The sequence below is a fragment of the Salmo salar genome, chromosome ssa10 (assembly GCF_905237065.1).
Source record: "Salmo salar chromosome ssa10, Ssal_v3.1, whole genome shotgun sequence".
NCBI classification, from domain to species: Eukaryota; Metazoa; Chordata; class Actinopteri; order Salmoniformes; family Salmonidae; genus Salmo; species Salmo salar.
The window spans coordinates 99836296-99849359 of NC_059451.1; the positions used below are offsets into that span (position 1 = coordinate 99836296).

The 13064-nt window shown below is 40.6% G+C and overlaps 1 pseudogene; it reads left to right on the plus strand.

The window, feature by feature from the left end:
• Positions 1-4885: 4885 nt before the first annotated feature.
• The window catches only part of LOC123724582 (V(D)J recombination-activating protein 1-like), a 32460-nt pseudogene continuing 24281 nt past the window's right edge, over positions 4886-13064 (plus strand).

A 13064-nucleotide genomic window follows, 5' to 3' on the forward strand; every position in this document is an offset into this window, starting at 1 on the left:
TGTAAATTGATCCTACAAATGCTGATGTCTAGATATCATTTGAGCTTAAAGAGCGCTGCCTTATTGCTTCTTTAATCAGAACAATAGGTTTCGCAAAGAGTACACTGCAAAAGGGTTTGTAATGATATCAGGTTTTTAAAATTATAAAGGATTAGCTAAACAACGTGTATTGGAACACAGTATAGAAGCGTTGATAATGGGCCTCTGTAGTATATTCTGTTAAACGCGTTTCCAGCCACAATAGTCATTTACAATATTAACAATAATATAATTTACTTTAACAATTTGATGTTATTTTAATGACAAGAAAATGTGCTTTTCTTAGGCCTCAAAGCTCATCACTAAGCTGGCGACCTCATGGGATTCAAACACCTCCCTCTGCAACCGATCCGGACTTCTTTACGGGCGTTCCAGGTGGTAAGGGTAGGTAATAACACATACGCCTACGCCTGATACTCAACACGATAGCCACCCTCAGGGGTGCGTGCTGCAGTCCCCTTCTGTACTCCCTGTTCACTCATGACTGTACCGGCCAGGCACTACACCAACACCATCATTAAAATCTGTTAAGGATAGGGGGGCAGTATTTTATATCCTGATGAAAAACCGCCTCAAATTAAACTGCCTCACCAGACTCAGAAGGTAGGATATGGGTTATTATTAGTAGATTTGGATAGAAAACACTGTGAAGTTTCTTAAACTGTTTGAATGATGTCTGTGAGTATAACAGAATTCATATGGCAGGCAAAAACCTGAGAAAAATCAACCAGGAAGTGGGAAATCTGAGAATTTTAGTTCTTCTTTTGAATCCCTATCTAAAACTACAGTGTTGTGGGGTACGTTGCACTTCCTAAGGCTTGCATTGGCTGTCAACAGCCTTAGAACGAAACTTGTTTATCCTTCTCCTGTTACTGGGCAGAAAATAGGAGCTCAGCCAATCAGTGGACTGCCTAAGGACAAAGGATTTTGTTATGCACTCTGTTTCGCGGGAGCGCGCCTGCTCCTTTTTCTTCTCAAATGAATACGCTTATTGTCCGAAGTTGGAATATTATCAACGCTTTTATGTTAAAAATACCCTAAGGATTGATTGTAAACAACGCTGACATGTTTCTGTGAATCAAATGGAAGATTTTTGACTTTTCGTTGGATTTACGCTTTCATGCCGCTATGCCTTTGGATAGTGATCTGACACAGCATTTAAAAACGTGGAGGTATTTGGACAAAATATGGGAGTATTTCGAACAAAACTAACATTTATTGTGGAAGTAGGAGTCCTGGGAGTGCATTCTGGACGAAGATCAGCAAAGGTAAGTCAATATTTATAATACTAATTCTGAGTTTAGTTGACTCCAGAACTTTGCTGGTATCTGTATAGCTTGCTTTGATGGTGAGCTCTGTACTCAGAATATTGAAAAATGTGATTTAGCCAAAAAGCTATTTTAAAATCTATCACAGCGGTTGCATTAAGGAGTAGTATATCTATAATTCTTTCAATAACTGTTGTAAAGTTTATCAATGTTTATGATGAGTATTTTTTGTAAATTGATGTGCTCATTCAATGGAAGTTTTGGGTGGCAACACATTTTCTGAACATCACCGCCAATGTAAAATTGGTTTTTGGATATAAATATGAACTTTATCTAACAAAACATACATGTATTGTCTAACATTCCTGGGAGTGTCCTGGGAGTCTGGGAGTGTCATCTGATGAAGACGTCAAAGGTTAGTGTAATTCATTTTAGCTTTATTGTGGTTTTTGTGACACCTCTCCTTACTTGCAAAATGGCTGTTTGGCTTTTCTTGTTTAGCCTGTCTAGGGTAGGTGGACCCGAAATCGGTCCCACCCATCGTAGAACAGCCAGTGGAATCCCGTGGCGCGCATTATTCAAATACCTTTAGAAAATGTTATTATCAATTTCTCAAACATAGTTGACTATTTTACACCATTTTAAAGACAAGACCTCGTTAATCTAACCACACTGTCCGATTTCAAAAAGGCTTCTACAAGAAAGCAAAACATTGGATTATGTCAGCAGAGTACAGCCAGAAATAATCAGACACCCATTTTTCAAGCTAGCTACATGTATCAGCATAAACCCAAACCACAGCTAAATTGCAGCACTAACCTTTGATGATCTTCATCCAGATGACCCCAGGGACATTATGTTCCTATAAATACATATGCATGTTTTGTTCAATCAAGTTCTCATATTTATATCAAAAACTAGCTTTTTACATTAGCATGTGACGTTCAGAACATAGATACCCCCGCAAACTTCCGGTGAATTCACTAAATTACTCACAATAAACGTTCGCCAAAAAACATAACAATTGTTTAAGAATTATAGATACAGAACTCCTTTATGCACTCGCTTATGTCCGATTTTAAAATAGCTTTTGCGGTGAAAGCACATTTTCGGCAATATTCTTGAGTAGACTTACCTGGCATCACAGGGCTAGCTTATTTAGACACCCACCAAGTTTAGCCCTCACCAAAGTCAGATTTACTATAAGAAAGATTTGATTACCTTTGCTGTTCTTTGTCAGGGAATGCCCCAGGATTTCCTCAATAACAAATGTTGGTTTGGTTTCAAAAATGATCCATAGTTATGTTCAAATATCCTCTGTTTTGTTCGCGGCGTTCAAGACACTATTCGCGAAGTGTAAAGAAGGGTGACGCGCCCGGCTGGCGTTTAAAAAAATTCTAAATATTCCATTACCGTACCGTAAATGTCAACCGGGGCATTGTTTAAAATACATTTTTATGCCATTTTTCTCGTAAAAGCGATAATGTTCCGACCGGGAAACCGTGTTCACGTTCAAAGAGAGAGAAAATAAAAACATGGGGTCGCCTCGGTGCACGCCTCTCAGTCTCATTGTCCTCTGATAGACCACTTACCAAAGGCGCTAATGTTTTTCAGCCAGGGGGCACAAGAAGACATCATTCAGCTTTTTTCCGCCTTCGAGAGCCTATGGGAGCCGTAGGAAGTGTCGACGTTACAGAGATCCTAAGTTTTGCAAAGAGAGTCATAGACCAAGGAATGGTCAGAGAGGACTTCCTGCTTACAGAATCTTCTCAGGTTTTTGCCTGCCATGAGTTCTGTTATTATACTTCAACAGACACCATTCAAACAGTTTTAGAAACTTTAGGGTGTTTTCTATCCAAAGCCCATAATTATATGCATATTCTAGTTTCTGGGCAGTAGTAATAACCAGATTAAATCGGCAAGTTTTTTATCCGGCCGTGCAAATACTGCCCCTACCCTCAACAGGTTAAGTGATGTGCTAACATAATCTAATGTTTTGTCTTTGTAGTATCCCTTTTTTTGAAATCGGACACTGTGGTTAGATTAACGGAATCTTATCTTTAAAATTATGTATAATACTGATGTGTGAAAATTTGAATTATGTGATTTTAGTTTTGAATTTAAGCGGTGGTATTTCTGCACTGGCTGTTGTTTCAAATCGATCCCGCTAACGGGATTTCGCGTGTTAAGGGGTCACTAAGAGGTTTGCCGATGACACAACAATGGTAGGCCTGATCACAGACAATGACGAGACAGCCTATAGGGAGGAGGTCAGAGACCTGGCCGTGTGGTGCCAGGACAACTCTCCCTCAATTCTCATCGGCCGGGGGCTGTAGTGAAGCAGTTTGAGCTTCAAGTTCCTTTTTTGATGTCCACATCACCAACAAACTAACATGGTCCAAGCATCACCAAGACAGTCGTGGAATAGGGTACCGACAAAACTAACTCCCCACTCAGGAGACTTAAAAGATTTGGCATGGGTCCTCAGATCCTCAAAAGGTTCTACAGCTGCATCATCGAGAGCATCCTGACTGGTTGCATCACTGCCTGGTAGGCAACTGCTCAGCCTCCGACACGCAAGCGCTACAGAGGGTAGAACGCTGGCCCAGTACATTACTGGGGCCAAGCTTCCCCACATCAGGACCTCTATAACATGGGGTGTCAGAGGACGACCCTAAAAATTGTCAAATCGACTCCAGCCACCTGAGTCATAGACTGTTCTCTCTCTGCTACCGCATGGCAAGTGAGTGCCAAGTCTTGGTCCAAGAGGCTCCTAAACAGCTTCTATCCCCAAATCTCAATTACCTTGACTAACCGGTACCCTCTGTATACTAGCCCACCGCTATTGTTCTTTTCCCTGCTTCTCTTTAATTGTTACTTTTATTTCTTATTCTTATTTTTTATTTTTTATAAATATATATATTTTTAACTGTATTGTTGGTCAGGGCTTGTAAAAGTAAACATTTCACGTAAGGTACCTGTTGTGGTTTGACGCATTGATTTGACATCCTGCAAGCATTCTATCTATGTTGCTTTATACAATACAAAACATGTTTTTCAGAGAACATTTCCCCTTTCCTGTCACTGCTTATGTTAATCTACTTTCTTTTCTGCTCACTCCTATTTTATGGTGGAGGAGCTTTTGTTGAGTGTTTTCACACAGGTATATTAGTGAAGATGGATTGCCTGTGTATTGCCTTCAGTAAACACTCAGATTCCTCTGTCTAGACTCCTTAGACTCCTATCTACCGATGATGACTTGACTGACCCAACGCTCTTCTCTTTCTCACTCCCTCTCTGTCTCTCTCTAGGATTCTTCTTCCTCCTCAGCTGGTCCTCTTCACCTACCAGCACCGGGTGGAGATCAGCCGATGACTTCCATGCCTGGGCTCCTCCTTTTGTCATGGGTTCCCTGGGCTGGGCCCTGCTATTGGTTGCTCTGCTGCAGTCTTCCTGGTGGAGCAGTGTGTGGTCCCGGACATCCTGCCAGATCTCATGAAGGCTGCCGATGGTAGGCGGGGCGCCTCCCAGGTACCTGTACGCCCAGCGCTCATTCATCGTGAGTCACCAGCGTTGTCATGAAGACCAGAGTGATGAAGACTGACCTGCGAGGGCTGAGGAGGTATGTCTGTACACTGGAGAGGAGGGAAGAGAGAGGACAGGACAGTGATGGAGTATTAGTGTAATTCCTTCTTCAGGCTCAGAGACTGAGCTGACTACAGAACAGGGACTGGACTGGGCACACACAGCTGATAGGGTCCATGTTCACACTAGCAGTTCACCAGGGAGAGGAGCTTCTAGTCTGTGTGTCTGTATCAGAGATTTCTCCACTGTAGGAGAATGTTTACAGACACACTCTGAGAAATATGTAATATTAGACTAATCAAATCAAATTTCATTGGTTGTAACACACATATTTTGCAGATGTTATCACAGGTGCAGGGAAAAAGCTTATGTTTCTAGCACAAACAGTGCAGTAATACCCTAACAAAACAAAACACACAAATCCCAAAAATAACGAATAACGAGCAATGTCAGAGTGTCGAATAACGAGCAATGTTGCAGAGTCCGGAATATAAGTATGTAATTTTACAAACATTAACATATTAACAATTTGCAACAGGCTCAAAATGGCCAGAAACAAAGAACTTTTAGATCAGTCTATTTCCTTGTTCTGAGAAATGAAGAGCTATTCCATGCGGAAATTGCCAAGAAAACTGAAGATCTCGTACAACTGTGCAACCTTTACTTCCCTTCACAGAACAGCGCCAAACTGGCTCTAACCAGAATAGAAAGAGGAGTGGGAGGCCACGGTGCACAACTGAGCAAGAGGACAAGTACATTAAAATGATAAACTTGGATTAAGCTAACACAACGTGCCATTGGAACACAGGAGGATGGTTGCTAATAGAGGGCCTATGTAGATATTCCTCAAAAAATCTGCTGTTTCCAGCTAAAATTGTCATTTACAACATGCAATATCTAAACTGTATTTCTGATTAATTTGATAAGTTATTTTAATGGACAAAATGTGCTTTTCTTTCAAAAGCAAGGACATTTCTAAGTGACCCTAAACTTTTCGAATGGTAGTGTATATAAACAGCACACATATATATAATGGTATGTGTATAGACAGTATATGAATAGAAAAGTTGTGTACAACAGTAGATATATAGGATAAGCCTTGAATAGAATACAGTATATACATATAAAATTAGTGGGTAAAACAGTATGTAAATATTATTAACCTTGTCTCGGGTAGGATGGGACGTTAAGCGTCCCACTTATTTCAACAGCTACTGGAAGAGCGTGGCTTGAAATACAAAAACCTCAAAAATGCACAATAATTTCAATATTTCAAACACACGACTTACACCATTTGAAAGATAAGACTTCTAGTTAATCTAACCACATTGTCCGATTTCAAAAGGGCTTTACTGGTGGAAAGCAAAACATTAGATTGTTAGGAGAGTACATAGACATAAACCACACAGCCATTTTTTCAAGCAAGCATATATGTCACAAAAACCCAAAACACAGCTAAATGCAGCACTAACCTTTGATGATCTTCATCGATGACACTCCCTAGGACATTATGTTATACAATACATGATGTTTTGTTCAATCAAGTTCATATTTATATCCAAAAACAGCTTTTTACATTGGCGTGTGATGTTCAGAGACGCATTCCCAAAGCAAAAACTTCCGGTGAATTTACAAAATTACTCATGATAAACGTTGACAAAATACATACCAATTATTATAAGAATGATAGATACAGAACTCCTTTATGCAATCGCTTATGTCCGATTCGAAATAGCTTTTCGTAAAGCACATTTTTGCAATATTCTGAGTACAAAGCTCGTGCCATCCACGGGCTAGCTAATTGGACACCCGCCAAGTTCAGGGGCACACTAAACTCAGATTTGAGTATTAGGAAAATTGTATTACCTTTGCTGTTCTTCGTCAGAATGCACTCCCAGGATGTGCTACTTCCACAAGAAATGTTGTTTTTGTTCCAAATAATCCATAGTGTCCAAATGCATCCGCTTTTGTTCGTGGCATTCAGGTCACTATCCAAAGGGGTAGCATACGCTGAGCATATCGAGACAAAGAAATTCAAAATGTTCCATTACCGGTACTTAGAAGCATGTCAAACGCGTGTTTAAAATCAATTTTTATGGTATTTTCTAATAAAATAGCGATAATATTCCAACGGACAATAGTGTATTCATTCAAAAAGAAAAAAATGGTGTGGTCTCGTGAACGCACACATTTTCAATCTCTTAGTCACCAGGCAGTCCACTGACAAACCGAGTTGCTATACTCTGCCTAGAGACAGGAGACGACTCAATACGTTTTCTGAAGGCTTCTGAGGAGAGCCAATGGAAGCCTAGAAAGTGTTCCACGTAACCCCACAGATTCTGTAGTTTTGATAGAGAAGCAAAAGGAGAACTACAAATTGTCACAGGACACTTCCTAGCTTGGAATTTTCTCTGTTTTTTGCCTGCCATATGAGTTCTGTTATAATCAGACACCATTCAAACAGTTTTAGAAACTTCAGAGTGTTTTCTATCCAAATCTACTAATAATATGCATATTCTCATTTCTGGGCAAGAGTAGTAAACCAGTTTAAATCAAGCACGTTTTTATCCGGCCGTGAAAATACTGCCCCCTACCCAGACAGTTAAAGTGGGACCAAAAGTTTCAATTAGTTAGATAAAGGGTTCTTGTCAACAAGGAACAATTCATTATTTGTAGTTGTTTGTTGCCAAGTGTACTTTCAGTAAGATTTTCTGTGTAGTAAAATAAGATTTACGTTTACAAAGCAGCCTCATGTGGTGAGTTGAACCAAGGTTTGATGTTGAAAAATCTATTTTTGATACAGCTTGGCAGCAATGTTTCTGTTCACAAGTATTCAACATTAATAAGTGGAAAGTCACACATTTTGGTTGTTTTGTGTACAAAGTGGGATCACTACTTGTTGAATTTAGATGGAAGTGATAATACATTTACAGTTTAACAGTTTAACTAATACTTCTAAGACAGTCCTATGTGAATTGTGCATTTTCTCCAGTAAGCTTGATACTCATCACCACTATAAAAGTGAATGATATCACAAAGTGTTTTGCAGTGGCACTGTGATATTATTGATTTTGTACCTTTAAAAACAGATGAATAAACTGCTGCTTTTATTTACTCAGCCCTGTTAACCAGTATCTCTACAGGCCAGGACGTCTTCCTGGCATCACCAGAGAACAGTCCCTGCCCAGCCAGTGCAAAAGCCACTGGATAGCACACTGCACTCCCACAGAAAGCCTTATTATTACGCCCCTATGAGCAGTAGAACCATCACATACAGCAGTACAGTTGGACTCAATGCCAGCCATTTTACTCAGCACTGCCAAGCTACTGTCTACCAGTCTCTCACAGCCCTTCTTTAGTTCTCTCAGTCTTCTCTCTTCTCTTACTTCCCCAACAGGGAGAGGAGAGAGTGGGCTCTCCCTGCCATCATGCCCCATGTTTTACATCCTGATCCTTGTTAAAGTAGGGGAGAATTAACAGGCTCTGGCTTTGTTAATTGGCTGCTAATCAGGTGTTGCCTCAATTTGCAGTTCTGCCCTGTTGGTGCCTGCTAATGAGTGTGTTATTAAATCCACCCAAAGGATTTGGGTCTCTTTTTCAATTTATCAACAGGGTAGAGATTAATTTGTGTTGGAAAATGAGAGTGGAATGTCATTAGCTGTCTTGCTACAGAGTGTGATCTAAGTGGCTAAGATCAAGTGCTCTTCTTCTCTCTACATGACAACAAACATGCAGTGTGGTGCTGTGGTTGTGGTGTGGTTGTATGATTTTGTCGCTTGATTTTGTGGTGTTGTGTAGTGTTGGTTTGTGTGTGTTGGGTGTTGTTGGGTCTTGTGTAGTGTTGTTAGTGTAGTGCACCCAGCCGATGAATGTTAGGATATTGATGATGTGAATACCTCCCCTTGTGCTGTATTGCTCTTCAAGAGATCGGTTTACTTTTTGACATGTGTATACAGGGAGATGTGAATCCTGGTCTTCAATTTAATAAGAAGAGCAGGGCCCATATAACTTCTAACTTTACCTACATGTACATATTACCCTCAACTAACCGATGCCCCCGCACATTGATTCTACTGGCACTTCTGAATATAGTCTCGCTATTGTTATTTTACTGCTGTTAATACTGTTACTTTTATTTCTGATTCTTATCCACAATAACGCATTGTTGGTTAGGGCCCTAAGTTAGCATTTCACTGTAAGGTTACTACACCTGGTGTATTGGCGCACATGACTAAATAATGCATTTGATTTGATTTGACTGCGCTACAGTTGAGGCTTTCTGCCTGGCTCCTTGAGACCTTGGCAAGGCCATGTGGCAACGGAGTGACACTCCCATCATAGAAAATATGTGCAGATGTTTTTTTTATAATCAGGGCCAAATCTTTAATGCTATATATGTATTTGAAGGTATTTGTTAGTTCTTTAACGCAATACCACAAGTAATGTTCAAATAAGTGGTGTGGGGCTAGTTGGCAAAGTGGGTGGGTTATATCCTGGCCTGTTTGGCTCCTGGGTCCTCGGGGGGTATCATCGATGGGGCATTAGGTGTCTCTGACACCTCCCTGTCTCAACTCCAGCATTTATGCTGCAGTAGTTTGTGTGTGGGTGGCTAGGGCTGGTCTGTTATATCTGGAGTATTTCTTCCTGTCTTATTCGGTGTCCTGTGGGGAATTTAAGTATGCTCTCTAATTCTTTCTCTTTCTTTCTTTCTCTCTTGGAGGACCTGAGCCCCAGGACCATGCCTCAGGACTACCTGGCATGATGACTCCTTGTTGTCCCCAGTCCACCTGGTCGTGCTGCTGCCAGTTTTAACTGCCCTGGCTCAAGTGCTATGGAACCCTGACCTGTTCACTGTGATTACTATTATTTGACCATGCTGGTCATTTATGAACATTTGAACATCTTGGCCATGTTCTGTTATAATCTCCACTCCGCACAGCCAGAAGAGGACTGGCCACCCCTCATAGCCTGGTTTCTCTCTCTAGGTTTCTTCCTAGGTTTTGGGCATCTAGGGAGATTTTCCTAGCCACCGTGCTTCTACACCTGCATTGCTTGCTGTTTGGGGTTTTAGGGCTGAGTTTCTGTACAGCACTTTGATATATCAGCTGGATGTAAGAAGGGCTATATAAATACATTTGATGTGATTTGAAATATACTGTATCTGTCATGCAAAAAAATTACATAGTGGTGGGTGATAGTCACAGCAGCCCAGAAACAAAACAACAATTCATCTTACTTTAATCATTTGTGGCGCATTTTATGACTTATATGGCTCCATGATAGATACAACATTTTGCATCAGGAAATTGTCCTAAAAATACATATCCACAGATAACTTGTATTGCAAATATGCTATTTTGCACATTTGTCACTGTGTTACCATGTAACTCCGTTACATCTCTTGGATTTTCATGGTGAAATATTAATCAAATGATACCAAAATTGGTGTTGATATAGTAACTAAGTATTTAATTAGATGATATGTTACATTAATGGATTATCACAAAAATAGAACGTTATGTAGGTGTGCATATACCCCCCCGAAAAAGATGTTAACTGGCTGTGATCAATTACCAAGCACTAGTTTGAGATTTTGTGCTTGAAAGATATATTTGAACAATTACTTGTTAGTATTGCATAAGAACACTAACAACACACACCTACATAGTAGCATTAAGACTTGTTCCTGACTGTAAAAAAGACATGGCAGTTTTTATATAGTGGGAGTGTGACTTTATCGTGTGACTTGGCTCTCTATATAACCTGTATACATTAGCACTTAACCCCTCTACTATTACTTCCTCTCTACCCACTTTTACCTTTCTCTCACCCCAACCTGAGAGATAGAGACAGATATGCCAGGGTAAGAGAGAGACAGTCTGATGGAGCGAGAGAAAGAGCGAAGCGGACAAAGGAGAAAGAGAGAAGAGAAAAGAATAATAGCTTTTAGGACGAAGGGAAGGGAGAGAGAGTGACGCAGAGGGAGGTTTATGTTGTTTGCCAACTTGGCCGGTTGGTGGTGCTAGTGTAACGTGGTTACTTTGCTGTCATTTGATGAGTAATGAAATGACGGAAGATGGACTCATATGGATGTGTCCGTGTGTATGGATGCCTGATATAGTCATGATAAACCCTGAAAAACCCTGATGAAGTATCAGAACAATATTTCTGAATATTTAGTAGGAGCCAGGATGCGTAGCCTTATTTATAAGTAGCTGTTATTAGCTCTCTGTCTCCGCTTTGGAGGATGATAAATTAGAAATAAAGCAGGAACCTTGTGTGTTTCTCTGCAGTTGTATTTTTTGGTGGTTTGTATAATTCATTGTGCATATTTTGTAACTTATCTGACAGTTAAATGCTGTTATGTTAGAGCAGAGACACTGGGGGAAAATGCAGAATACAAGATGGCAGGGGAGAAATAGAGGTGGAAATTATGAGATGGTGGAGAGGAGAGAGTGAGGATTGAGAAGCCAGAAGATGGTTTTTTCATTGTAGTCTACCAAATGTTTGAATGTGTTAGTATAGACCTGTCAGTGATAAAATGCCCTACTCAGAATTCCCCCCTCCCACTCTCTCTGCCTCCCCTGTCTCTTTTTAACTCCCCCTCTCTCTCCGCTATAATGTAATAGTTATGGTCCCTCTATTATGGCCTTCAACTTCAATTCATTGCATTTTTACGTGCTTTAGTAATTAAATAAATGGTAGTCTACAGTATCTAAGTGGAATGGAAACATCAGGAAGATGTTTGGGTTCCAGAGAAAGGAGGCAGTGAGTAAAAGAGAGAGAGAAAAAGACAGAGATAAAGGTGGACATGGACGGAGGAGAGTAACCCAGGCCCTGGTGTCCCTTCAGGCTCTCCTTCTGCGAGGAGGACCCTGGCTAAAAGGCCTCCTCCTGGTGAATGTTAAGCGTGCCTTGCTCTTTGTGACTGGTGTCCCATCTCGTCCAGGATCGCTAAGGGGCGCTATGCACCCATTATTTTAGAGGGGGTATGAAGTACGCTTAAGGGTAAGTGGTCCTGTATTTTCTAACCAATTCAGCCAGCCAGAGCTATAATCATTATGCCTAATTTCTATGTAAAAAAATATGTATATTTACCTCATTTAATTAATGATGCACATAGGGATTTTTTAAGAACTTTTATGTTAATAGGAGCTATTACAACTGGCCACACTGGTATATAGTATCATTACCCAATAATTGTTGTCACTGCTAGTAAGGTTGGGAGATTAGGAACCTATGTAGCTGGCTAGCTAAAGCCAACTTTCATAAAATTGTTAGGGTGGCTAGTGATTAGAGAAAAACCAAAATTTTGTTTTATTTATTCATCAAGAAGGAATCAATAGGTTACATAGCTTGATCAAATTTAATTTTACAAACATACTTCCTGCTCATTACCCGAACAGCTAAAATCAAATCCAAAAGCTATGTGTCACTCTATCTCCCTCTGCTGATGATACTGCATGGCACTAGAGCACCGTTTTCCAACTCATTCCCACGGAGGGCCAAGTGGGTTGTGGGTTTTCACTCTCCTTTGCACTTGATTGATGAATTAAGGTAACTAATTCGTAAGGAACTCCCGCAATAGGTTGTCTAATGTCTTAATTAAAAGAAAAAAAGAAATACCTGCAGACACTAGGCCCGCCAAGGAATGAGTTTGACACCCCTGCACTAGATTATCTAGCGCCCTCGCTAGCACATCTCTTTGCTCCAGTGTAAAGTTTAATAATTAGTTTAACATTTGAAAATGTTTGAAAGAGGACAAATATGAGGGGCGTACACGCTTGTGCTCCTATAAGCATGACGCCCACTGAGACCACCCCCTGCTGGGATTACACTCCTTCCAACAGGAGAGCGAAGATGCGCCACGGAAAATGTTTCAGAGATTGTGAGGGCAAAGGTCACAGTCATCCCTTTGGTAGACAGTGTGTATGTGAGTGTCTGTATGTGTGTAGGTACGAATGTGTGTGGTCAGTGTATGAGGGCAGTACCCAGATATTCCAAAGCCTTTATACTGTCTTTGTCTATGTGTGTACGTAATAAGTGGACTTGTTTGTCTATTTGTGTGGGCCTAGAGTGTGTTTGTGTCTTTCGTGTGTGTGTGTGTGTGTGTGTGTGTGTGTGTGTGTATGTGTGTGTGTGTGTGTGTGTAACCAGGTTTCCATCCAACAT